Below are 27,776 nucleotides of genomic sequence, written 5' to 3' on the forward strand. Positions count from 1 at the left end.
TCATTTCCTCACAATCGGAATGACATCCTTGCCCTCCAATGTATGGTCTTTATCCACTTTCTGTAGATTGTATTTCACAGAGAGACCTCAGACCACAGCATTTTAAAATTCTTTGATAAGATTTTTGTGACTCTTCATGCAGAAAGCCTCCATGTGGTCCTGGAGTAAGGAGGTACTACTGGATATGTATAATCTGGTAACTGGCCTTTGGGTTTGGTGTAAATTCTCACTAGTTTCAAATAGTCCCGGCTTTTTTTCTAACACATCACCAAAATTCCGGCAGTGATGGGCAGAGATGGCTACCCACTGAGGCACTTAATAGATGCTACCCAACCCTTCAATGGAAAGCTGATCAATCTTATTTAATACATAAATACAGGGGATATAAAAACACAGTTTCATTCCATCACATCAATGAGGCCATTAGCTGTGGCATCACTACGCAAAGTCCCAGTATGCTCTTCACAGTTTCAGCACCCAGCTCACTCTGAGGGAATGTAGCTGTGAGATTAATGCCTCCTTTGTCATTCTTTTTAAAGCCAATGTTGGGAGGTTTATTATTCAAGTGAATACTAAAGCCTTCCAATTCTTCATTCTTCAATTACTTTTTTATGTCCTAAGGGTTTCAAGACATCCAGAACAATCAAGATCAAATTGCACATTCAGGCCATTGCAGTTTCCTGATGGCTTCTATCTTTCCCCTCCCTGGCCCCTTCAGTGATACCTGGGAGTTACGGAAGCTGTATTTTGGCACCTTTGTATCTGATGACATAAGGTACAGTAGTCAGAGTAGTGAACTCATAGGTTGCCACTTCAGAATATACCCCAGCTAGGTTACTCAATAGTGTTGACCTCCCCACAGATGGAAAACCCACAAACCCCCCAAATTTCCAGCATCACCAGTCTTGGCCATGTCACAACCTTCTCCTGGACTACCACTACCACCACCTTTTGGAGTAATGAGATCTCTACAAAGCTTAGCAAGGCAAGTCTTGAGCATCCCTAGGTAGTATGCTTTTGCCTTGTTGAGAATGCTCCATTTCAGTTTTGATCTCTGTGTTTTTTACTAAGGTGCGGCTCTTGGTGGCAAGTCCGGCAAGGTGGCGTGGGGATGGGTCGGGGTGGCCAGGATCAAGTACTTTTGGTCTCTAATAACTAGCCCCATGACTCAGATGGTTCCAAAATTGAATGAGAAAAAAAAATACAGGATGAGTTTAATAAATAATAAAATGTGAGGTAACCCTTCCATCTTTGTATGGAGTGAGATTAGGTTTAACAAGAATACTTTGATATCAAACACCTTATAGGTAACACACTTGAAAGGACTAATTTTTAAGTGTGTTTAAATTACTAATTTCCTTTAATAAATAACTCAATGAGGATCGAGAGTAATATTTAGCATATATTGAATAGTAAACATTTTTATCACCTCATTAACTAGACAACCTAAGAAACACAATTTATGTCTTTTTTGCCATGAAACTGAATATAAGTAATATTTTTTTCTAATTGAAATATTAAAGAATAAGTGATAGTCTTGTCTGCTACTAAGATGTCTTAAAAACATTCCAAATAAACAAGAAAGAGTTCTCAATTCTACTGTCACGGGGTAAGTATCAAGGGTCCATCCTGAACAAATTCTTTAGCATCTCTCTGTATCAGTTTATTTAAAATAAAATAAATTAATGATAATAACTATTTCATCATGAGAATTAAACTTTTAATGTAAAGTGATATAAGCAATGCCTGACATATTGTAAACCTTTGACTAACTTAATCATCATCATCATTAGCCATGGGCATGCTATATCTTAAGGACACCAGGGGCATTTGGCTTTCCCACCTGTAACATTCCATAAAGACTCGGAAGTCAGGTTGGCAAGAAAATAGGTTCAATCACAGCCAGGTTTGAGGAATATAGAAAATAGCTTTTTTTGTGTGTGTCAAATTGGCATCTTCAGGGGCTCAGGGACACATAAACCTTTTATAAGAGAAGAGGAGGCACAGTGGAACAAAAGGCAGGAAATAATAAAAGCAGATTTAGCTAGGCTGTGTGAGAGAATACGTCATCCTTAATTTTCTCGTGTCTGTCCCCAGTGTGAGGAAATGAAAGCAGTTATCAGGAAGTTGCTTTTAATTTCAAAGGGGATCTGTTTCATTATTTGTGATTTTATAGAAAAGAAAATTATTTACATATGATATATATTATACATGTACATTCTTCTTTCAACTGTCCCATCCCTTTGACCAAATATTTGAAAGAGGATTCTAATACACAAACAGAAATCACAGCAGGGACTTCAGGATAAGAAGGGCATGGAAGCGTGATAAGCAATATACCTTTCAATATGCATATTGAAATCCAAGAAAAAAAATAGTAAAATGGCAAAATTAAGAGCTGAAAACTCTTATGGAATTAGAAGCAATAAATGCTATGCCACTAGACCTGATAATAGTCTATAAAAGAGTGACTGGTAAAAGAAGAAGAATTAAAATATTCTTTTGGAGCAAAGAATAACACTGGAGATTGGCAGAGTATTGAAAGCATTTGGAAGGTTGAATTTTGTAGGGTTGAGTGTTCTGTAAATGCTTTGCAACACAGACTGCTGGCTCTCCACACACAAAGGACAGTGATTTTTAGCGTGTTCCTAGTTTCATGATGTGAAAGTTCCCATAATGGCCTATTTTGAGCTACCAACATGCTACTGCCGAAGATGGAGTCAGGAATAGATGTACATCACCTGCTCTCCAGAGCCTTCTGTGCAACACCCGTGACATCTCTCCTCTGAGAAAGCAAAAAGAGAATAGAGAAGCACAGGGGTTTTTGGGAAATGTGGGGAAAAAGGAAATGGTTTTGGTCAACAGCCACATATCCTTTCCCTTTGCCTAGTCTTAGGAAGTCTTTAGAAAGCTCTTTGAATCTCAGCCTTTCTTGTTAGGTAGGTTAGTCAGCTATGAATAGTTGGGTAGAGGGAAGGACAAGAAAGGGCACTAACTTTCAGGGAAGACATAATAGACATATGCATTAAGAAAAATCCATGAGGGGCTGGGGATGTGGCTCAAGCGGTAGCGCGCTCGCCTGGCATGCGTGCGGCCCAGGTTCGATCCTCAGCACCACATACAAACAAAGATGTTGTGTCCGCCGAAAGCTAAAAAATAAATATTAAAAAATTCTCTCTCTCTCTCTCTCTCTCTCTCTTAAAAAAAAAAAAAAGAAAGAAAGAAAAATCCATGAGTCACAAAACAGACCAGAGGGAGCTTTATCAGGCAAGCGAACATCTGAAGAGTGAGAACTAGGATATCCAACCTTCCCCAACCCATAAATAATTATAATCTCTTGGGGGAGGTAGTACTTATAACCAATGGAACATTATCCAAGTAGAAAAACTTCTGGAAAATGGGGCCTGGTATGTCAGAACCTCCCTGAGTCACAGTTAATTATAATCTCTTAAGGGAACTGCTGGTTCTAGATCACATTGCTCTCTCTCTTGTGACCAGGTTGCCAGGACCTTCCCTTATCAACAAACCACCCCTGTTATGAGGTCAGCACAACCCTCTTAGGTAATTTACTAAGGAGTATACCAACAGATAATTAACCACTTATTGGGGTACAAGAGAATAGAACAAGGACAAAGAAAGACTAGAGGGAATGGTGTTTCAGAAACAAAGTTAGAAAAGTGTGAGAGAGCCAGAATGAGACCAGATGAGGTAAGAGGAAAGCTGTGTGGATGGTATCCCATGGGATAGTATTTCCATCTCAGTGGAAAAGGAGGAAGGGGTCAATTTGAAGAAATGTTGCTAATGTTCTAGAAAGATAGTATAAATATTGTGCATCGAATTGATCAATAGAAAGATCATTGATAATCTTTTGTTGGAATGGTGATTCTAAATATAATTTGGGATGGCCCAAAGGAAAATGGGAAGGGTATTGGTTTTCTATTATTGTGGAATAAATCACCATAAACTTAGTGAATTAAAGCAACATCTATTTATTAGTTCATGGTACTCTAGATAAAATATCTGGCATGGCATGACTATCAGCCAGTACATGTTTTAATCTGCAGCTTCTATTAAACTCACAGGGTTGTAGCAAGATTTACTTCATATGATTTCGGGCTGAAGTCCCTGTTTCCTTGCTGGCTATCAGCTAACAATTTCAATTAACTCCTTGAGGCTACCTGCATTCCTTTCCATGTGACTTGTCCTTTAAAGCCACAGGTTAAGATAAGAATCTCCTTTTTGTTTGGGGTAGTGGTGCATGCCTATAATCCCAGCAGCTCAGGAGGCTGAGGCAGGAGGATTGCAAGTTCAAAGCTAGCCTCAGCAATTTAGCAAGTCCCTAAGTAATTTAGAGAGATCTGTCTCAAAATAAAAAATAAAGAAGGCTGGGGATGTGGGGATGTGACTCAGTGGTTAAGTGCCCCTGGGTTCAATCTCTTGTACCAAAAACAAACAAAAAGATTCATGTAAGTGTTCTGGCTTACCTGAACTGTCTACCTATTTTAACATTAATTATGCCATATAACAACCTAATTAATATAGAAACAAATCCATCCCATTTGTAGTTCTAGGGATTATGGAAGTTGCATACGCCAGAGGGCCAGGGAAACTTGGGGCCATATTAGAATTGTACGTACCAACATAAAGTTTGGATACAGGGAATATAGCTGCCTTTTGAGAGAAATATTTTGCCTATGAAAAGAATAGAACAATAGGATAATGTAAATTAAACTGGGTCAAAGGATATATTTTTTGTTTAGGTACAATGGATTTAATTCTGGGGCACTGAACCACTGAGCCACATCATCCCCCGCCCTATTTTGTATTTTATTTATAGAGAGGGTCTCATTGAGTAGCTTAGCTGCTCTCTGTTGCTAAAGATGACTCTGAACTCTTTTTTTAAATTCTTTTAATTTTAACTTGTTATATATGACAGCAGATGCATTACAATTCATATTACACATATATAGCACAATTTTTCATATCTCTGATTGTACACAAAGTAGAGTCACATCCTTCATGTCTTCATACAGATACTTAGGGTAATGATGTCCATCTCATTCCACCATATTTCCTACCCCCATAACCTCTCTCTTCCCCTTCTTCCCCTTTGCCCTATCTAGATTTCATCTAATCTTCCCATGCCCCCCCAACCACATTATGAATCAGCATCCTTAAATCAGAGAAAACATTCAGCATTTGTTTTTTTGGGATTTGCTAACTTCACTTAGATTGTATTCTCCAACTCCATTCATTTACCTGCAAATGCCATAATTTTATTCTCTTTTAATGCTGAATAATATTCCATTGTCAATATATACCACTTTTTTTTAATCCATTCTTACTGAAGGACATCTAGGTTGATTCCACAGTTTAGTTATTGTGCTGCTATAAACATTGATGTGACTGTGTCCCTGTAGAATGCTGTTTTTAAGTCCTTTGGGTATAGACCGAGGAGTGGGATAGCTGGGTCAAATGTTGGTTCCATTCCAAGTTTTCCAAGGAATCTACATAGTGCTTTCCATATTGGCTGTACCAATTTGCAGTCTCACTAGCAATGTATGAGTGTGTCTTTTTCCCCCACATCCTCACCATTATATTCTTAACAACTGCCATTCTGACTGGAGTGCAATGAAATCTTAGAGTAGTTTTGATTTGCATTTCTCTAATTGCTAGAGATGTTGAACACTTTTTCATATATTTGTTGATTGACTGTATATCTTCTTAATATTCCAGTCTCAACCTCCTGAGCCACTGGGATTATAGGTGTGCCTGTAATTACACAGTACCTGGCCAAAGAAGGATATTTTTAAGATGGAGGAAATTAAACAGTGCATATGATGATGAGAATAATCCAAAAAGAGAGAATCTGATGTTTCTGGAGAGGAGTGAACTGTTATAATTATATCCTCAAGTAGGTCCAAAGGATAGGATCTCTGGGATGTGTGAAGGTGTTGGTCTTACTCAGGAGCCTGGAATGAGCATATCTTTTGAAATAAAAGAGGATTCTTAAATTATTTTGCTCAGAAATGGCAGGAATTCTTCTGTTGCTTTTCTTCTTCTTCTTTCTCTTAAGTAAAATAGAGACTTTTGATGAAAATGAGTATGGGGATATGGTGATGAGGGTTTGAGGGGAGTATATAAGGTCTTGAAAAGGAGTGTATGAAAGTCAATATATAAGATAATCATGAAGATAATTTTATAAAGTATATTATTTCTATAAAGATGTAAAAACATCATTTATGCTATTGAAATAAATTTTATATTAAAAATGATAGATGGAAGAGGAAGAAAGGTAAGAAAAAGTGTATACACATACCTATGCATTCATTTGACAGAATATTATTTTTTCTTCACAATGTTATTGGCACAATAAAAATAAATAAAATACTGTCCTAGAGTGAAGGATTAAGAAGGGTCTTGTAAACTTTCACTGAAACAGAGGGACAATTATAAGAAGAGTTATGAAGGACGATAAGACTTAGCCTGCCTAGAAGACTTCAGAGGAAAGTTACATTTGAGATACACAGTTCTTAAAAAAAAGTAAGGGATTTTTTTTCTAATAAAAATGAAGTATTAAAGTTATCCATAATTTTGAAGAAAAATACTTTCGGGAAGAAAATTACAATAGAGTAAATAGAGTAGATTAGGATAGAATAAATCAGAATAAACTATGGGACTGGTCTGTGCACTGATTCTTCATTTGTAGGTCAACCAGTAAATGATCTTCCTCATCTAAACTATATACTGGTCCTAAAAATAACATCATTCCTAAGCATGCCCTTGAAGAGAACATACAATCCTAGTAATAGAAATTCATTTAACTAATATGAAACAATTAATTTCATGATTATTTTAGTAACACTCAGACTTTTAAACTTTTAGTCTTATTTTACTAAGAATCAAATATTTTAGATTAAGTAAAATATGCAAAAATTATTTTAAGCAAATTACTTATAAATAAAATGCTAAGTATTAGAAAGTTTACTCTCTTTTTTGTGAACTAGGCTGACTGAAATATGAGCAGAAAATAGTCATTTCTTTCATAATGATTGTTCATGAAAATTGAATGACTATGTGATTAACTTCATTTTAACAATGTAAATTGAGGGGTTGGGTGTAGTTTAGTAGTATAGGCTTGTGTAGCATGTGAGAAGCAGTGGATTTGATCCTCAGAATTGCAAAAATAAAAATAATAAATAAGTAACCATTTAAAAAAGACTAGTTCATAGTTATTAGACTATACATTTTTATTGTTTTTAGAGATTATATAACTACTTTTTAAAAATTTTTATTCAGAAAAAGATATTAACAATAAACAGGATTTATATACATTGTCAAGAACCTATTTTCCTGTTCATTGAGTGCTTCCATAAAAGTAAAGAATCGTTTTAGCACCCTGGAAGTCTTCAACTTTAAACCAGAAAAAAATAAAATAAAAATATAACAACTCAGGTATGGTGTTGTTTTTTAGATCTGGGTAATATTAAAATATTGAAAAAAATATCAAGTAAATGTCACTGCAAAAATTGGGTTGATGATTCTGCTAACAATTCAGAAAAGAACTTCAAGATTACTTTTTCTTATTGTAACAATTGACTTCCTGGAAAACAAGAATAGAAAAAAAGACCATAGATCCCATTCTCATATACTCTTGAATCCCCATTAATTAATTCCATTTCAAATAAGAACAATATGTGAGTATTTAACACATACATATCTTTTTCACTTAAGGAAAGTGATCCTAATATTTTTTTCTAGAATGATATTTACTCAAAGAGCATCAGCACAATACAGAATTAATCAGAGATTTTAGTCATTTTTTTTAAAAGCAGCATAATAAAATCTATAAAAACCACCATTTATTAGAAATAATAACATTTGTACATTTTAACGTTTTAATTAAAATCATTATAATGAATTGAAGTAAAATGTAGTACATGTGATCATGTAATAAATAGTTCAGAAAAAGGAGATCTGAAAATATCTTAATGCCAGATTAAAAACATATATGCATATATGTATATGTACTCTTATGTGCATGTGCCATCAAAACTATAGGCTAAAATCATAAAAATGTAAGAGCCAATCAACTTCAAAAATATATGTAAAGCATTATTAATAAGTACTGATGGTATTTTGTGAATGCCTCCCTCACCCACACCCCCACAAACTAAGCCTCAAAAACCAATTAGGTATAAAACCTGAACAAGCAAACTACTTGATATGGGAAATGTTATTAATGAATAAAGAAGTATAAATTAAAATGATGTATTTAGTTACCAATGTATTATCAAATATTATTTAACACTGTAAAACCCAATGTATGAAGAAGGAGTCCTCAAAAATTACTACTCAAAAATTGGATAAATTTGGAATGTTAAAAATGTTACTACATTTTTACCCAGCACTTATTTTTAAAGGAATTTTGTGTGAATACAATAAAATATTTTGGGAATAGGACACAGTCTAAAAACAAGTCATTTATGCTTCACAGTCAACTTTTATGACTACCCAGAAGGTAATTTTATACAATGTATTTAATAATTTTGTGCATGAAATAAAATCTATTGGTGGAGAATTTTTAACTTATGGAGTCATGTCAACAATCATATTTTGGAGCATTTTGGCTTTGCATTTTCATATTGGGGATACTAAATCTGTACATCAATACAATATAGGAAACCCATTAAGAGCTTGTAGCTGATGATCATTTGGGTTGACTGAAATCTAGTATAACAATATTGGGCAAATTTAGCCCCTCAGTTATTTGATGTGGCTTACTCTAATAACCACATGCACCCATGTTAGTCATCTACTTTTGCCAGAGCTATATATCAATGTCAAAACCGGGCATCACAGAAGTCCATTCCTGTTATAGGGAATTCAGACACCTTTGTTTCTAGCAGCGAACTCCTATCCTACTGTTTGCCTCTCTCTTCTATCATACAATTTTCTTTGATCTCATGAAAACCATGAGAAAACCTTGATTTGTTTTCCCCCAATAGTTACATCCTATATTCTTTGTTTTCCCTCATCAGCTTAATTTCATGCATCAGTACCTGACAGCATCATCTCACCTGTTACCTGGCTGTTCTGTCACTGTAATGGAATAGCATAATGTTTCACAAGGATGAATTCAGCCGGTCACAACCTCCATAGAAATACGAGGGAAAGTAAATACTGCTGGAGACATTTGGATTTATCTAGGCCACTTCAAATTCACAGTATCCTACCCCAGAGAGTACTTCAATCCTTCCAGGAAAGCCTTTCTAATTCCCTAGTCAGCTGGCTCCCACTATCTACAGCCCTGCTTTCACTTTTGAATTGTAGTTCTGTTGGTTTACTGACTACATGATACCTGCTCTTAAGATAAAACTAAGCTCACTGTATTTCCCCATTAAGTCAGGATGAGCAGCTGCTCCTAATATATATTCTGTGGAGAAGACAAACTTCCTTTATCACAGTACATTTTCCTTTACTGATATTGACTATTTTCTTGCTTGTCTGGTATGAGCATGAAAAATGTTATAGAACCAAGTCATGTGAAGTAAAATAATTTAGCATGGTATCATTTTAATAGCTATATAAGTTGTGATCCCACCAAGCAGGGAAAATGTGGGGAAAAAAATTTTAAAAAAGGCAAAAGTATAAATGCTCAAATAAGAAAAGAGAATCAAAAGATTATTAAAAAAATGACATGAAGGACTCTATAAAAGTACAATACTGGATCTTTATAGACGTAAGAATCACAAATGTTAAAAAGAACCAAAGAAATGCAAATGAAGAAGTCAAGGGCAGCAGCAAAAGTTTTAGTGGGAGTTCAGACTTTTGAATACTCAAAAAATATTAGATGATATGGCTTACCTTAGGACATGAAGATCATTTGTAATGTTTTTCAGTTTTTTGGTTTATTTATCCAACAAACATTAGATTCTGCTTGTTCCTATTGAGTCAGACAAAATATAAATCCTGTGATGTGTTGGGAATTTTTAATGATTTGTATGAAATCTACACACTAACAGAAAACAGTCTAATTTTGATGAATTTGGATGAGAATTATTCACATGGTGTTACATATATTTGAAATCAATATTTATAACAAATATGGGAATTGTAAATTAAATCATATCCTTAGAAATAATGTTATTTTTTATTATTTGTAGGTATAATCTGTATATTTTATTTTATATTTTAAATATAATTAAAGCTTAATAAAAATTTGCACAATAGAGACACTAACTTATTTGTTTTGAGTTCCCAATATAAAATTTTAATTTAGTGAGTGATTTTTTTATTTCTAATTTTATATTGGAAGTTGTAACATTTTTACTAGGTCTATAAATGATAAGAAAGTATTTGTTGGATAATTTAAAAGCTAAAACACTAATTTTGTATTAAATTTATAAATAGTTTTTTTGAATATTAGCTTAAAGGGCCACCCCAACATTATTTTCTATAAATCAAAGCTTACCCAAAGAGCACATATATCAACTGCTTGCTCTTTGAAGATTAGGACATGCCTTTCTTATTATTTCCCCCGAAGGCAGTGGGTATCATGAGCCATTATAGTGAACATCCATTAAATACTTCTACAATGAATGATGAAAACAAATTATGTAATCGTTAGAATAAAGTTCAGTAATAACATTTAATTACGTAAAAATGCTGGTCAAACAAGCAAATAAGAAGAATGAATAGTATATATATAAAGAATATATGCTTTAATTCTATAACTAGAGGATATATGTGCATGCTCTTAAATGGTAACTAACCTTTGTTTCTTTTTTTAAATGAGGAATGCAATCAGTAAAAACTCTCCTTTCTAAGTTACACAAAGTTTTCTCAAGAAGTGGAGGTGTAAATTGCCTTTGAAATAGACTTTTATTTAGGAAGAAAAATCACTTTAAAAATGTCTCTGCAATTTCAGAAATGTAAAGGAAGTACTGTCTATTATTCATGGGGAAAATGGAAAAATCCCCATTTTTCTGTCTTTTTGATTATGTAAATTGCATGTGGTTGAGTCTAAGATGAATCTCATCAGACATTGTTGCATTTGTTAAACTGAGAAAGAACTTTGATTTTAAATGGATTAATACAACACTGTGCCTATAGAACCACTGTGGTTTGTTTTCATTTGTACACAGTGATGGAGATCTTCCAGAGAGGTCTTACAAAATGCCAATGGACAAGTAGCACAATCTTTGGGAAAGACCCAATACATTTGGCCTGACTTTCTAGGTAACTCAATCTGGAATTGAGGTCACTGACCAAATCTCAAGGCAATGTGAGTCTGAGTAACCTGAATGTATTCGGTTGTATACTGTGTTCTGGTATAATTGTCGTGATGAGTCCAGAGCCTAAGGTCACAGTCTTGAATTTCCACTGAAGGGCATAAGTATTTCTATTTCTAGTCATTCTGGAAAAGAAAAACTCTCAAAGAAACCAGGGTTCAGGAGCACACCATGAACTAGATGGTAGGTGGAAGGGTTGGGGAGGAGAAACTATTTCTTTCTGTGATTCATGCTTAGATCACATTCACTTCCCCAGGCAGTGAGAATGAGAGGGAGGTAGAAGGAACCATAAATATTCTGATTCAGTAAGTAGGCTTTCAAAGGTAGCCCAGGATGCATATCAGGCCCTCCTCCCATCTGCCTACCACCCTGTGATTCTAATGAAGACAGCCTGCGAATTAGAAGAGATACTAAACTTAAAGAATAGCAAATTTGTTATGTTAAACTGAACACACAATTAGATAAGAAAAATAACTTAAAATTCATTATCTTGGTCATCTTCATTGTTTTTCTTCATTCTGTGCTGAAAAAGTTAAAATCTGCATGAGTACTATATAATCAAAAAATCATAAGACCACATGCTTCTGTAGGAAATTGCTGTCATATTACTGTGGTGAATTCATATTCAAAACCACTTGGATTTTTCATGATCAGTCTGGCCTTAGAGAATCAGACTATGACCAAGTGAAATTCATTGCCTTTAGTTGATAGTTTAGGCTGAAATGTGAAACAATTGTCTTTACTGACTCTCAATCATGGAGTAAGTCATGTCAGTGGTACATGGGCTGAAAAATACCATCGCCAACATATTTTTTATTATTCACATGCATAGTTCATACTTCAACACTGGTCTGTGAATAGGATATAATGATTCAACTATAGGATACACAAACATTTACAATTTGACCAGCAATAGTTTTCTCTTGGTAACAAGCAGCTAGTTATTATCAATTTCTTTGTGTTATCTACTGTGTATAAAAATTTTAAAACAAATAATTAACCTTTTTCTTTTGACCATGTGTCATGGAAATAAAAATATTTCAGTGGTTCTCTTTAAGTTAAATTATCAATTATTTATTTCAAATAAATAATTTTTACTTTTTTAATGAGAGTGGTCATCTACTTAGCTTTATTGCATGAAAATTTGTACTTTTCTCAGGAAAACAAAGGTAGGTCCAGATATATTTGTAACTTTTACCACAGTCATATCTTACTTCAGTACAAGTTTCCCCCCAAGGGAAAAACTTTATTAAAGGACAGGTCATTATTTATTTATATGATACTCCCACTTATGAACAGGAATGATCAATCTAGAATACAAGTATCTATTACAGAGTGAAGAATAAATTGTATTTTTCCTTTGGAATTTTAGGAGAAAACATTAGGTTATGCTGTATTCTGTGCCTTATGAACTCTAAAGTTGAAACTTAATGTAGAGTTTGATCTGAATTTAAAGCCATGGCAAACTAATTACGGGAAGTAGAAATTGTGGGTAAGCAGAATAGACCAGCCATCAGTAGGTAAAGAAGGTGTGGGAGGAGAGAGAGAAAAAGAAGGGGGAATGTAATGCTAAAGAGATGGAGAAAGAGGAGAGAGAAGAGGAGGGAGTAAGAAATAGAAGGACCCTGGTTTAGTGGTATAGTAGAGCTCATTTGAACTGACTCAAAAGAGCTGATTATTAAATGTTCAGGTATTTAATAAGTTGGCTATTAAACCACACATTACTAAAAATTAAAGTACATAAATACAATGTATTGAAACAAATATATACTACAAACTCATATTTCCCAATTATTTTACTCTTTTATACTATTATCTGTTCTTTAGATCATTTATGTGTATTGTATCTAAATTGTAGAAATACTGTATATATTGGTGAACTTCTGGTATATAATGTAATGGTGTGCTTCTGGGTTTCCAGTCCCAACTCCATGATTGAGAGGATAGGTAAAGGCTGCTATGGCAGGAATATTTATAGAAAATGCTACAAAGCATGTTTATTAGCAAATCACTGACCTAGTTTCTGTTTTTCAACTCCCAGAACCACGTCTCATAATTCCTTACCTTACTTCATATGTATAACATTGCTTGCCAAGTACTCAAAAAAGCATCCCTTTTTGTTACCTGAGTAAACTCTGATTCCTTGCAACTCAAATGCTTGAATAAGATAAACGTAACTCTTAAAAAATGTGCACTCTTCAAATGTCACTATTTTTTTTCCTCTCTATTTCCTTCATAATGGGTGTTTTTCATGTTTATATCTATTTTATCACAGAAAAATTATTATTTTTAATTTTAATTTGTTATATATAGCAGAATGCATTACAATTCATATTATACATATAGAGTACAATTTTTTTATATCTCTGGTTGTATACAAAGTAAAGTCACATCCTTCATGTCCTCGTACATGTACTCAGGGTAATGATGACCATCTCATTCCACTGTCTTTCCTATCCCTATTCCCCTTCCCTTCCCCTTCCTCCCCTTTCCACCTTTGCCTTATATAGAGTTCATTTAATCCCCCCCACACACATCATATTATGGATCAGCATCCTTAAATCAAAGAAATCTTTCAGCATTTGGGTTTTGGGAATTGGCTAACTTTACTTAGCATTATATCCTCCAACTCCATCCATTCACCTGCAAATGCCATGATTTTATTCTTTTTTAATGCTGAATAATATTCCATTGACTATATATACCACATTTTCTTTATCCATTCATCTACTGAAGGGCATCTAGGTTGGTTCCACAGTTTAGCTATTGTGAATTGTGCTGCTATGAACATTAATGTGACTGTGTCCCTGTAGAATGCTGTTTTTAAGTCCTTTAGGTATAGACAGAGGAGTGGGATAGCTGGGTCAAATGGTGGTTCCATTCTAAGTTTTTCAAGGATTCTCCATACTGCACAGAAAAATTATTTCTTACAAAATTGGTCAGTTAGGATTCAATTTGCTCTGCCCACCCCCCCCCCCCGAGTGGATACTTTTTATTTTTTTTATTGTTTGGTACTAGGGCTTGAATCCAGAGACATTTTACATTGAGCTCCCTCTCCAGCCCTTTTTATTTTATTTTTAAATTTTTGACACGGGTGCTCAATAAGTCGCTTAGGGCCTCACTAAATTGCTCACTCTAGCCTATAACTTGCCAGCTTCTGCTCAGCCTCCCAAGTTGCTGGGATGTCAGATGTGCACGAATGTGCCTAGCAGATCCTCTTTTAGTACAATTAGTACTGCAGATGACAATGTGAAAATAGTTTATTATTATTTTATTTCTAGATAATCGATGCTGAGCTTCAACTGCCAAGCTTCTTTACTTATTCCTTACATAGGGTTGATTGTTTAATTCTTGCTTCTCATCAGTAATATAACTGAACTTGAATTAAAAATTACTAGTAGCCTATGCGTGCCATCTGGCTGGCGTAGGCTACTAGAAATTTCTAGGTCATACTAGAGCTCGCAGATGCTCTAGTATGACCTAGAGCATGCTCAATCCTCTAGTATTCTCAATACTCTAGTATGAACAAAGTAATGAAAAGCATCAAGAGTTTGTGGATTAGGGGGAGATAGAAAGAACAGCTATGGGAGGTAGTCAAAAATAGTACTTCTTGAAGTCTCTGATTCAGTTTGCAATGAGGTAAGTACAAAAGTGGAATCAGTCACTTAAATATTTCTAGAAGGTTATCATAACAATTACATAATTTTTGACTCTATATAATTGTAAAAATAACCTGAAGAATGAGAAATTATACTCCATTTTTGTATGATGTGTCAAAATGCATTCTACTGTCATGTATAACTAATTTGAATTAAAAAAGGGACTTTTCCCACTTTTCAAAATTTTGTTTTGCTGATAATTAAATGTTTTTGTATTTTACACAAATATTGATCTACAATGATTTTGAAATTATATTGATTATTTGAAGGTTGAATGAGCAAATATACTGCATATATACTTAATAGTCAGTTTGCAAATCAAAGATACAGAAATTTTAAAACTGACAGGAAAATTGATATACTTTTAATATTTTAAAGTGTCCAGTAGAGAATTCCAACTTGGCATTCCAAATAAAAATACATGATCCTTACCTTCAGCAAATCTGTTTCTCAATTTTCCAGCTCACAGCATGATACTGGAATTCATCCAGCTGCTTAAGCTAAGATCCTACTTTTCCCCAGTCTCCCATATCCACTCCTCTTACCAAAAGCATTTCTTCATTTCTCAAGCTCCCACTGCCACAACCAATTCCAAAGCATCATCACTATTCACCTTGGAAAATGAGATAGATAAGTGTGTCTCTATGCCTCTATTCCTATATCCAGATCTGGCTTCATAGATATGTGTATTGTCAATAGCTCAACTGGGCTAGGCCATTAGGACAGTTTGATGAAAGAACAAAGACCGTACCCAGAATCAAATTAGGTTTGTTGAAAAATGCTTATGGGGAAGGCTCAGTGCTGACAGACTGGACATACAGTACCTCTATTTCTCATAATGCTTTGCCAGTTGGCACCTCTGTCTTTTGTGATGCTATCCCCAGAAAGTCCAGTGGCAACAGGCTGACAAATAGCTCCTCCATCCCTTACTCATGGTGCTTTGTCAGAAAATATCACTTGCATTCCTCTGAGGCCTGATTGACTGGTAGCTGGTTGGAAGACTGGCACTTATTCTCCCCTTTGTACCTTCAGTTCAGCACCAGTTACCTCAGGGAGAGGGGTTTTATAAGTGAGGCTACTAGATATCCCTAGTTTAGCTTGCTTCGTCCTCTAGTATGACCCGCATCCCAAAGATCTTGGTGTGCTAGATAACACTATCTTGTCCTAACTCCCAGCATACATGGGAGAAAACCAGTGTCCTTTGAGATAATATTTATCCAAGAATTCCAGTCCAGACTTGCTCTCACTGTTCCCTTGACTTATCTAGATTTTTGGGAATGGAGAGAGCACTTCAGGGACATAATGTTTTACTGTACTCCTTTTTCCTAAGGGTGTTTTAGTCATCTGACAAGAAAAATCAGTAGAGGAAGAGTTTATTTGGGAGACTATGGCTGACTCCATTCCTTGAGGCCTGAGGTGAGACAGAACATCATGGCTGAAGTGTGGGTTGGAGGAAAGTGGCTGAGGACATGAAGCATACCTGGAAGCAGAGAGAGAGAGAGCTTTCCTCACCCGGACAAAATATAAACCCCAAGGGCACAGCCCCAGCGACCCACCTCCTCCAGTCACACCCTGTCTACAGTTAGAGCCCAGTTAATCCCTATCAGGGGATTAATTCACTAATGGGGTTAAGACTCTTATAACCATGATGTCTCACACAAAATGGCCCCACAGTTGAATTAGTGCTTTGTTGTCACCATTGTGAAATTCTTGAACAGAGGATCTTATATTTTCATTCTGCTTTATGCTCAGCAGACTAAAAATAATTTTCTTTTTCCAGGGCCTCACACATGCTAGGTAAGTGCTCTACCACTGAGCTATATCTGTAACCTGAGTCAAACTCACTTTTAAGCTATCTATTGAGTCAGGCATTCTCTCCCACTTAAAACTCTTTATTCTCTGTCTCCCTGTTAAAATAAAGTTTGCACTCCTAAGTTTTGTCTTAGAGACCCTACTTTATTTGGCTCCTACCACTGTCCTGATGTTTACCTTCTCATTTCTGCCATTTTGACCTTCTTTATGCTCTCTCTACACATTGAACTCTTTTCTTAGGTGCTATGGATTGAAGTGTGTTCCACCCACATTTACCTGGTGAAACCCTAATACCCAATGTAGCTGTATATGGAGATGGGTGTTTTGGATATAGAGTTAAAAGAGGCCACAAGGGTGGAGTCCTGATCTGATAGGATTAGTGACCTTACAAGAATGGAGGAGAGAGCAAAGGCTATGTGAGCACAGAACAGGAAGGCAGCAGCATTTATCAGCCAGGAAAGAGACCTCATGAAACCCCTATCCTGGCAGCACCCAGATCTCAGATTTCCTGCCTCCAAAACTGAGAGAAAACAAATTTCTGTTGATGAAGCCATCCATTCTTTCATAATTTATTATGGCAGTCCAAGCTAAGATACAAAGACTTGTTCATGCTTCCTAAATCTTAGTTTGGGAAACCATTCTTAGAGCTCATTTATTTTTCTAAAATAATTTCTCTTATTTCTGAAACAATTCACATCTTATCTCCAGTATCACCCCCTCATTGTGGCATTGCCAAAAGAGCACTCTTAATCTCTTTTATGGGATGTTCTATAGTATGTACATTTGCTAATTACATAAAGTTTTACTCAATTTTATTCTGTCTTAGCCATCCCATTTCACCTTGACTTCACCTAATGTCATATTTCTGAGGACAATAATGTCATTTGCTAGTGTGCAATGGTAACCTCTGTGCTTAGAACAGTGCACAGAATGTGGTAATTTCTCACTAATTATTTCTTGAACAATGAAGGGAAGGATTAAAACATGTTATAGTAGTATTTAGAGATAAAGAATGAACTTGACTTAGTGTCCAATGTTTTGTGAATATTCATTCCATAAAAAGTGTCAGAAAATTGTTCATATAGTCAAAATATTAAGAAGGAAACTGGAAAATACAGTGTAGATACCTTTTGTTCTATCTAATCTAGAGATACTATTTATCAACAAAGAGTGTAGTTTTAAAATTATAATTCTGATCTCATTCATTTATCCAAGAGTATCAGAAGCTTTATTTATTTTACTCTAAACAGAGAGTCATTGCTCCTTCTTTTATTATGTGTGAACATCTGGGAGCAATATAAATCAGAGATAATACACAAGTGTTTATGCTTTGAGTATTTCCCATGATGAGTAATCTATTGTTACTTTTATGAACACACTTGTGCAATGACAAAATGTGATTAAAATACAGCAATGTTCCAAGAATATGTCATTAATAACATACTCTCTCATGTCATCAGCATATTTTCACTGAGCTGGCCACACCTCAGAAAGGGTGTAGGCTAGAATATGTTCTAATGTTCTGCGATCAGAGCACTGTCTTTGAAAATAAAAACCAGTGTCTTCCAACTGATATGTCACAAAAATCAGTGGAATGTCTGAACAGGAAAATCGGTTGTGGCCAACTAATCCTAAGCATTCCTTTTCTAGCAGATGTTCACTCCAGTCTTTGCCTCCATCTTCACTTGGCATTCTCTGTGTTTCTGTGTGTCCTTTTCTTTTCTCATAAGACCGGTTTTTGGATTTGGGGCTTACCCTATTCCAATATAACCTCCTATCATTTTAATTGTCCAGAAGTTCCTTGTGGACATGAAATTTTGGAGGACACTATTCAATTTAATATACTCCCTGCATAGCCCAGCCCCTCTTATGAAGCATCTATTTTTTTTCTCATTCCTTCTGTCAGTGGGGCAAAATGAAGTCAACTACCTCTTTAATTCAAGTATTGCTTGTAGATTATTATCATTGTGTTACATCAGGCCAATGGCTTCTCTTTTTATTCCTCTGTCTTTCACTTCTAATACTATCCTTTCACATTTTGGCCATCCATTGACATTTAATATATTCTTTCAGTTTCACCAGGCCTGAGTACCTTGTCCAGAATTTTCTTTCATGCTTCTTTTCTGTCACTAACAACAGACTGTCCATATCAGTATCAATTAACTCTTTGATGCTCTGACTTCATGTTGTTCCAAGAGGAATCCAAGAATCTCTATTTCCTCCATACCTCAATGATTTTACATGCAGGCTCTGCATTACACACTAAATGAAGCTTCTGCCAGGACCAAAACCTCCAAATTCTGACTTGAATCTTCAATCTGGTTACCTTTGACGGCTCTTCATTCCTATGGTTTTTATTCACAGTTATGGCATCAAATTCTTATTTTTACTCCAGTACACCAGCTTGCTTATTTGTTTATTGACTCCTTTACTTTCTTATTTTGGAATCTGTAGTCAGGCACTTGAGGAAACTTTTGTTTTTCCTGTATACAAGAGTTTGGCTAAAGCATTTAACTTACTAAAGATATTATGGAGGTAAAAGGATTGAATTATAAAAAAAAAAAAAAAACAAAAAGTCAAACTTAATTGAAAGTCAACTTCCAACCATTTCCTCTCTAATTCTTCTAACTCTCCCTGATCTTTTTACTCTTGTGCAAATAAAGGGATCAAATTGTTGTACAGAGCTTTTGTATTTCTAAAATAAATGTTTTTCTCAAATTATTTCTACTTCTATTATGTAGAAAACTGTTTTTTTAGGAATGAAAATAGTGATCTTAGCAAAAGGTACTAGTACCATTAAAGCTTCCCAAGTCTGTGTGTTTATGGCATTTGTAGTATATATATCATAGATATATAAGAGAGTGATTAATAAGATAAGTCAACTCTTTGGGTTTCTTATGACTTCTGCCAGCATATTTAATTCTGAGTCCTAATTTTGCCTAACATAAGCAATTAACTTAATCTTATAATTTAACTGATTTCTTTTTAACACTTTTTGAATTATATATCACAATATATAATAAAGTACCGTAAAATTTTCTAATGTTGAAGTGGATTCTCAATTCTTTCAACTCTTTTGCTCCCTTTTGGAAATTTGCAGAATGAACTGACTTTTTATCTTATTCAGGTTAACGTTCAACACTGCTCTATATAATAATACTGCATGCATTAGAGTGTTTTTAGCAACAATACTTGTAGCTGTAACAAAAACAATAACAACAACAAAAATAACTTTACTAAGACATCATTCAAACATGTACTAAGAGTTTTACATATCATTAAACAAGTACAAAAAAGCACACTGTGGAATGGTCAGTATTTTTCCAGTTATACAAACAAGGAAATATGTACAAGGAAGTTAACTTGCTCCAGATCATTAATGAATTAAAAACTCATATTTGAACCCTAGTTTGCCTGATCACAAAGACTTGTGTCTTGAAGTCCTTGTATACTGCAATCACAGTACCTCACCATAATTTAAATCTACACTGAATTTTAATAACAACGGTGTTAAATTATAATCAGTAGGTCTTGGAAAGTTCTGTACTTGAGCCCCTGAGGGATGCATGCTTATCTTCTGCTTTGGAAGCCAAGGGCTTAGGAATTTGATCTCATGCTTTTTGTCTTCAAAGGAAGATAAACATAGCCTGGTTCATGAGTGAGATGGGATCTTCTTGGTTCATGTTAGAATTTTCAATGAAAACTATGATTTTAAGCAGATTACTTAACTCTTCTAAGATCATCAGTAATCTCAATTGTGAAATTTAATTATCAAATATAATATTTACCTTATAGAGTTTTTGTGTAAATAGCTAACAGTAACATAGTGAAGACACTATAGCATATTTCTCTCCTGTGTCTCCATGTTAATAATAACAGAGAAAAGATCCATTTTTCTTTAAAACATTTTCCCCCATCTATACTGTGAACCACTTATTAAGAGGTATTCTGTCTTAATTGTCTCATAAACAATAAATAATTGTCTCAAGTTGTAACACAAAATAAATATTACTGCTCAGTAGAAATAAATTTTAGGGAAAGAGGTAAAAAAGGTATAACAATCTGATCATTACTAGTGGACTTTATAAGACACATTTATTTATTGTTAGAGAAATGCCAGTGTTTGCTCCATTAAACTCCAAACTTGGAAGCAAAATCTGAATAGAAACCTATCTATTTCAGAAAGTGGTCCTTGTAAACTAATGCTAATTTTTTTAGTTCAAGAGAGGAAGGCTCAGGAAGGAACATGATTAAAGAACAATTAGTTGTGAATTCTACTACAAGTTTTATAATTATCATTGTGAACAGATTTAGCTTGAAAACATGTTCTATTTTTCTCCAAATCCTGTTACCAGGGATGATTTGTCTTAAAATTTCATATTTACTTTTGGCTACCTGAAAGTTTATATAAAAACTCCCCTCCATCTTCCTTTGTACTCAATTTATAAAATATGAAAATTATTTTTCTTTCAAATGAATAAAAATTTTCCCCAGAAATATCTCAAATATTTTGTTTAGATTTTGTGCCTGGTAAAATTTAATTGAAAATTCTTTTTTTCCACAACTAGAAATGTTAAAACATTCTTTGTCAGATTATTCTTTTATGGAATTTGATTATCAGAATATATTGAACTTTTAAAAGATTTTTAATAAAATATTTCTTTTATGAGAAGTAATTTTGAGTATAATTTAACACCCACTTACCTCTCAAAAAAGAATCAAAGGCATTTAGGATCATCATTAAAATACTCATCTTAAAATATGACTAATTAGTTTAACATTGTGTTTCAGGTTTTCTTTTAAATGACTCTGGGAAAGACTTTAATTGTTCATTTTTCCATCCAAGTGAACTGTGAAAACAATGTACGACTGGCAGTGGATATAATAAAATCATTTAGTTGTTAATTTGACCTGACTGCTGATAAGGAAGAGGAAGTATATTTTTATTGTTGTTGTATTTTTCTTTATCACCAGGACTACAGTTATATTTTTAAAAAAATTCCTTGAAAAGATACAAAGCTTTTATTGCTTAGCTTTTTGAAAGATAATTTAATTGTGGCCTTGAACCTTACGAAATTGTCAGATACTAAGTACCAAGATCTTTTCAGGGAAGAGTTGAAACCAGGGTCATTGAACCACCTTTCTCCCTCTCCAGAATAAGGGGTGGATCCTAGGAGCCTTTCCCTAGAGGGGCTCTGACTGCCATTAGACCTGGCTTCCCAGAATACCTGCTTTCTTGTCAAATTGTAACCTAGTCATTATCTGTTGGTTGCTTCTCAGATTCTCTTAAAAGATTCTGTCTCTTGAGAACAAACTTTCAGATTTTGGGATGTTCTATTCTTTTATAAATTGCAACCCTGGGCCTGATGATTATTCTTCTATAAGAGTGCATAGTACAATTAGACCTTTATCCTCAGCTCTTTCTTCCCTGATCACAAAGCCAAGTCCCCTCAAAATATAAAATACATGAAAGAGACCCATGGTGATAGGCAGATCCACCCTTGTCTCCACACAACTTGAATTATTCTCAGTCTGCCCATAGGGCCTGCTGAGTTCCTTTGGGCACCCTAGGCTCAGATCTGGGAAGCCCAGGGTCTCCTAATATTTATTTTAGACACAAAGATGAAATCCACTCTCCTCCTCCAGGGAATGTTCTTAAAAAAAAAACAAAGTTGGCAGCTACAAAAAAAAAATAAAAATAAAAATAAGAGAGAGAGAGAGAGAGAGAGAGAGAGAGAGAGAGAGAGATATGAAATTCTTATATGGATTAGATTTAATGGAAATATTAGATTCCTCTATTATGACAAAAATAATTAATTCATGAGTTCTAATAATTTTAACTATATAAGGTAACATTGAATGAAGTAGGTCTTTTTTCTGGTTATGTTTTGAGCAAATAAAAATACTTAATGACATGTAAGTTATCATACCTTATGCAAATAAAATCAATCTTTTGTGAATCATATAAGGTGGGAACACATATACACAAGCACATTTAATTGTAAGCTCAATACAGTGGTAAGTAGGGAAAATTTGTTAAACCTCTATTGTCATTCCCTTTATCTGCAAAATGGAATCATAGCTACTTAGGAGAAATAGCACATGTAATTCAGTTGTTACTCTGCTAGCACATTGTAAAGGCTTTGTCAATGTTTGCTGATACTATTACAAACAAGTACAAAAGATATTGAGCAAAATGAAAGCTAAAGAATGAGAGATCTTAGTCAAGAAAATCTTCTGAAGGGTAAAGGGTAGCTGAGACTAAAAATTCTGTAATTGCCAAATATATAAGAAACACTGGGATGCCACTGACTTTTCCATCATGCTTTGACACAGAAAGGTGCTATTCTATCCTGGATCAGTACACCATAGAGAAAGGAAAGCAATCCAGGGCTATTAACCTCTGAAGATTGAAATTAATTATAAGAAACTTCTAGTTTCCTGATAAAAAAATAAGGAATTGTTTTCTACTTAGTCTTTTAGGTGTGAAATTGATTGCTTAAGTTTGAAGTTGTAAGATTGAATTAATTTATGATAGAGTATGGGGAACACTACTAGAAACAAAAGGGTTAACAAATTTTACAGGGAAGGTTTTTTATATCAGTACATTAATTTTGCATATTACTTAATTTTTTTGAAATTCCTTATAATAATAAAAGAAACAATATATGCTTATCTTGGTGGGAATATAGAATTTCCTGATTATGAGTATTTTTAAAAATCCCATTTCTAGTTTCAGACATTTTTCTTGTTGTACATTGAAGGTAACAAATTCCATGTAACTAGAAATTTTAATGTCATTTGGATCACTTATATAAAGGGCTACAAAAAAAATTCTAAAATTGAGTAGTAGAATGATTGGTCATAATAACCTTTCATTGAGTCAAAATTATACTCTGTGTTCATAGATGAAGCTTGATGGGATTTTATGATCTAGCAGATGTATAATTATCCTCAATTGTCTATGTATAATACATTATCTCTTCAAAATTTGTGCTCATAATTAATGACATAAAATTTCCATTTCAATAATTGATGCCTTGAATCACAGTTATCAGTTGCTATCATTGCAGGGGTCAGATGTTCAGCTTTTGTTTGGGAATTTACACACACTAGGAATTTCAGGTTCATGGGGACCAGGTTATACTCTCAGAATCAGTTCATGAAGTCATGTTTTTGATCACATATTTCATTTGCAGTTTTAATATTGAAATATACTATATCTTTTCTAACATTTACTTCTAGATTTTTCATTTTAAGTGATTTTACAATGACTAAGCCACTTAAATGAGAAATGTAAAGAGTTTCTATTTCTACCAAAAGGAAGGTAATAAAACTTTGTACTTAGAGTCTGTGCTGATTTAACCACTTGTCCTAAATGATACAGGCAACTATGACTCAAGACAGAAAAACGGTTGTCACAATCCATCTCCCCTCAGTCTCTGAACTCCTCTTCTTGACTTTTGAAATTCCTTCCACACATTTATCAGTTTAGTATTATCTAGTTCATTCATGCAAGTTAATTGTATCTCCCTGTGTAGATTTTAGCTTCTTAAAAACAAGTTTTTAATTTTTCTTATGTTCATTCTTATTTATATTATTTTCATTTTATGTACATGTTTTCTCTCTCTCTTTTTGCATTCACAATAAAATGGCAAAGCATTTAACATTTTTAAAATTTAACCCATATTTGGTTAGATTATTATTTATTCTGAATGCCTGGATATGTGTTTTTTTTTATTATAATGATTTCTCGTCTGGCAAAATGATAATAGATTGAACACATAAATAATCAGAGGATATAAAAATTTGATGATTAATTTATGATATTTCCTGTTATTTGTATTTAACCTGTAGGTAGTATAATTCATGTTCAATTTCATCAAATTCTATTTGTTTTATTGCTATCTTATATGCTAAAATAATTGAAAATAATTGCTTTCATAAAATCATAATGCTAAAATAGAACTCAACACTTTTATATATAAATACACATTAAAAGATAGTATATGGAAATATGTTTATGTAGATTTATAAAAGTAGCTGTCATATTTGACAAAGAATATCATGTTTTATAGTTTTTTTAGAACTCTAGTAAAAACATCAAATTTAAAGCCTATTCCACTGGAAATTCTTACATTTCTTTAAAAAGACTGAATCAATTCAATAAGTAGGACCTATAGATGTGATGGTACACTATTTGAGATATATCAATACAAGGTTAAACTATCTGGTTCCTGAAAAAAAAAATCCTTTTGAAATGAAGACAATAGAACACATGTGAAAATAATTTCATTGTACTTTCCCTTGACAACTGAGTTTTATCCATGTAAATTTACTGTAAGATACATTGTAAAATCTGTCTTGCAACACAGTTCATTGCTTCATGAATGTCCTGTGATACTGAAAAAGTTACCAGATTTCTCAAATATCAAGTTTTTAATCTACAAAACGGAAGTAATAAAGATCAAACTGACATCATTTTTTGTAATGAGGACCACCAAATGATTCCAGTTCTCTTTCATGTTTGATGTTAGAATTGCACTTTCCAATTCCCTTTGTGTTAGGTGGGACTTGTATTTTGCTTTGGTTAGTAGCAGATAAGTAGAAATGATGTGTGACACTTCCATTTGAAAGCCTGAAGAGCTGTATGTGAAGTTCCCCAGTCTCTTTCCCTCTGCTATGGGGACAACCAGCATTCCAGATGGTGTCTCCTCCATCAACCTGGATCTAAGGGGCAGAACAATGGGAAGACAGCCCCAACCAAATAGCAATGAATGTGAGAGAGGGAGAAACGAATTTTTGTTGGTTTAAATCACCAATAATTGGGAGTTCCTACTTAATGTGGTCTATTTTAGAAAATGATCCATGTGCTGCTGAGAAGAAAGTATATTCAGTTATTGATGAATTATTCTACATATTTCCATTAAGTCTAAACTTTTAATTGTATTTTTTGTTCTATCCCTACTTTTTAAATTTTTGTTTGCATGATCTATACAGTGATAAGAGAGACACATTAAACTCACCCACTGTTATTGTGTTGTGGTCTGTTTGATTCTCAAAATTGAAAAGTGTTTGTCTGATGTACATAGATGCTCCATTTTTAGGGACCTAAATATTTATGACTGTTATGTCTTGTTGATGTAAAGTTCCCTTAAACAGTATGTAATGGTCTTCTTTGTCACTTCTGATTAACTTTGGCTTAAAGTCCAATTAATCTGATATGAGGATAGAAATCCCTGCTTGTTTATATGATCCATGTGAATGATATTTTTTTTTTCCTGTCCTTTTACCTTCAGTCTGTAGATATTTTTGCCTATCAGGTGAGTTTCTTGGAGACAACATATTGTTGGGTCTTGTTCTTTAATCCAATCCTCCAGTCTATGTCTTTTCCTTGATGAGTTTAGGCTACTTACATTCCGTGTTATTATTGAGAATTTTTGATTACCTTTTATTTGGATTTATTTCTGCTTTTTAATTTGAATTAGTTTCTTTTTTGATTGACTATTCTTCTAGTGTAGTTCCCACTTTTGCTGGTTTTCAATTTTGTCTTCAAGAAATATTTATTAAGTATGTTTTATAGTGAATGCTTCTAGTTATGAGTTCCATTAACTTTTGTTTATTGTGGAAGGTTTTTATTTCATCATCAAATCAGAAGCTTAATTTTTCCAGGTACGGTATTCATAGTTGGCATCCATTTTCTTTCAGAGCTTGGTACATATTATTCTAAGACCTCCTAGTTTTTAGGGTCAGGGTTGAAATATTAGCTCAGATCTGGATTTGTTTCCTTTTAAATGTGTCTGGTAATTTTTCTCTAGCATCCTTTAAAATTTTATCTTTATTCTGCATGTTGGGCATTTTCATAATAATATGCCTTGGTGTAGGTCTGTTGTAATTTTGTATATTTGGAGTCTTGTAAGTCTCCTCTATTTGATTTTCCATTTAAATATTAAGATTTGGGAAATTTTCTGATATTATTTCATTGAAAAATTTGTGCGTTTCTTTGGTTTGTATTTCTGAACTTTCATCTATCCTAACAAATCTTACCTTTGGTCTTTTCATGTTATCCCATATATTTCTTGAAAGTTCTGTTCATGGTCTCTTAACATCTTTTCTCCATGGTCAACTTTATTTTCATGATTATATGTTTTGTCTTTGTTGCCTGAAATTCTATCCTCTAAGTAGTCTAGTCTGCTGGACCACTTGAGTTTATTGAGTTTGAATTTGATTTACTGATTCCTTAATTTTGAGAATTTCCAATTGTTTTTTCCTCAGGATTTCTATCTTCTTATTGAAGTGATCTTTCACTTCTTGGATTTTTCTCTCTGATTTCACTACTTACATCATCTTTTACTTCACAGATCAGCACACCTCAGAGCCTGGATGCTTCCAATCCATGCCAGGAGTCTGTACCCCTGGAGTCTCTTCTGGGTTCTGCTCATGCGGCCAGGAGCCAGTCATTCCCCCCTCCACCACCTTTGGCTCCTGTATTTCTAGACTTCTTGGGCTCAGTCCTGAAGCACACATTCACTCACTGCCTTACTCCCCCCACGACCCCATCAAGTTCCTGATCCTTCCCAGCTAGTCCTGTGAACTGCTAGACTAAAAGGGTGGGAGATACCAGGAATATCTTGTGTCTGAGTGTTTCAAACTCTCAAACTATAAACCCTTCTAGTTTCAAACTATAAACATTTTTCTTTCAAATTTTCCTGGGTACAACAGTCTGCATGCCTGAATTTCACCTGGTTTTCTAGTCGCCCCCTAGGCCATGTGGTGGGCGATTGGTTAAGTTATCAGACCCAGCTGGAATTACAATACCTACACCTGCTGGCTATTGTAGCTCTGCAGGAGGTAATGGCAGATGCCTATCTTGGCTCTGTGTGGGCTCTTTGGAGACATGCAGTGCTTTTCAACAGGAGAACATAGTGCAGCTTACCCACTGGATTTGTTCAACAATGTCTTCCATCACCGATGTCTCTGTTTTAAGATACTCCACAGTGCCCCCTGACAT

The 27,776-nt window shown here is 34.2% G+C and overlaps 1 pseudogene; it reads right to left on the minus strand.

Annotated features, from left to right (window-relative positions):
* On the minus strand, window positions 1-27,776 carry LOC143398538 (developmentally-regulated GTP-binding protein 1 pseudogene; annotated as a pseudogene).

The sequence above is a fragment of the Callospermophilus lateralis genome, chromosome 4 (assembly GCF_048772815.1).
Source record: "Callospermophilus lateralis isolate mCalLat2 chromosome 4, mCalLat2.hap1, whole genome shotgun sequence".
NCBI lineage: Eukaryota > Metazoa > Chordata > Mammalia > Rodentia > Sciuridae > Callospermophilus > Callospermophilus lateralis.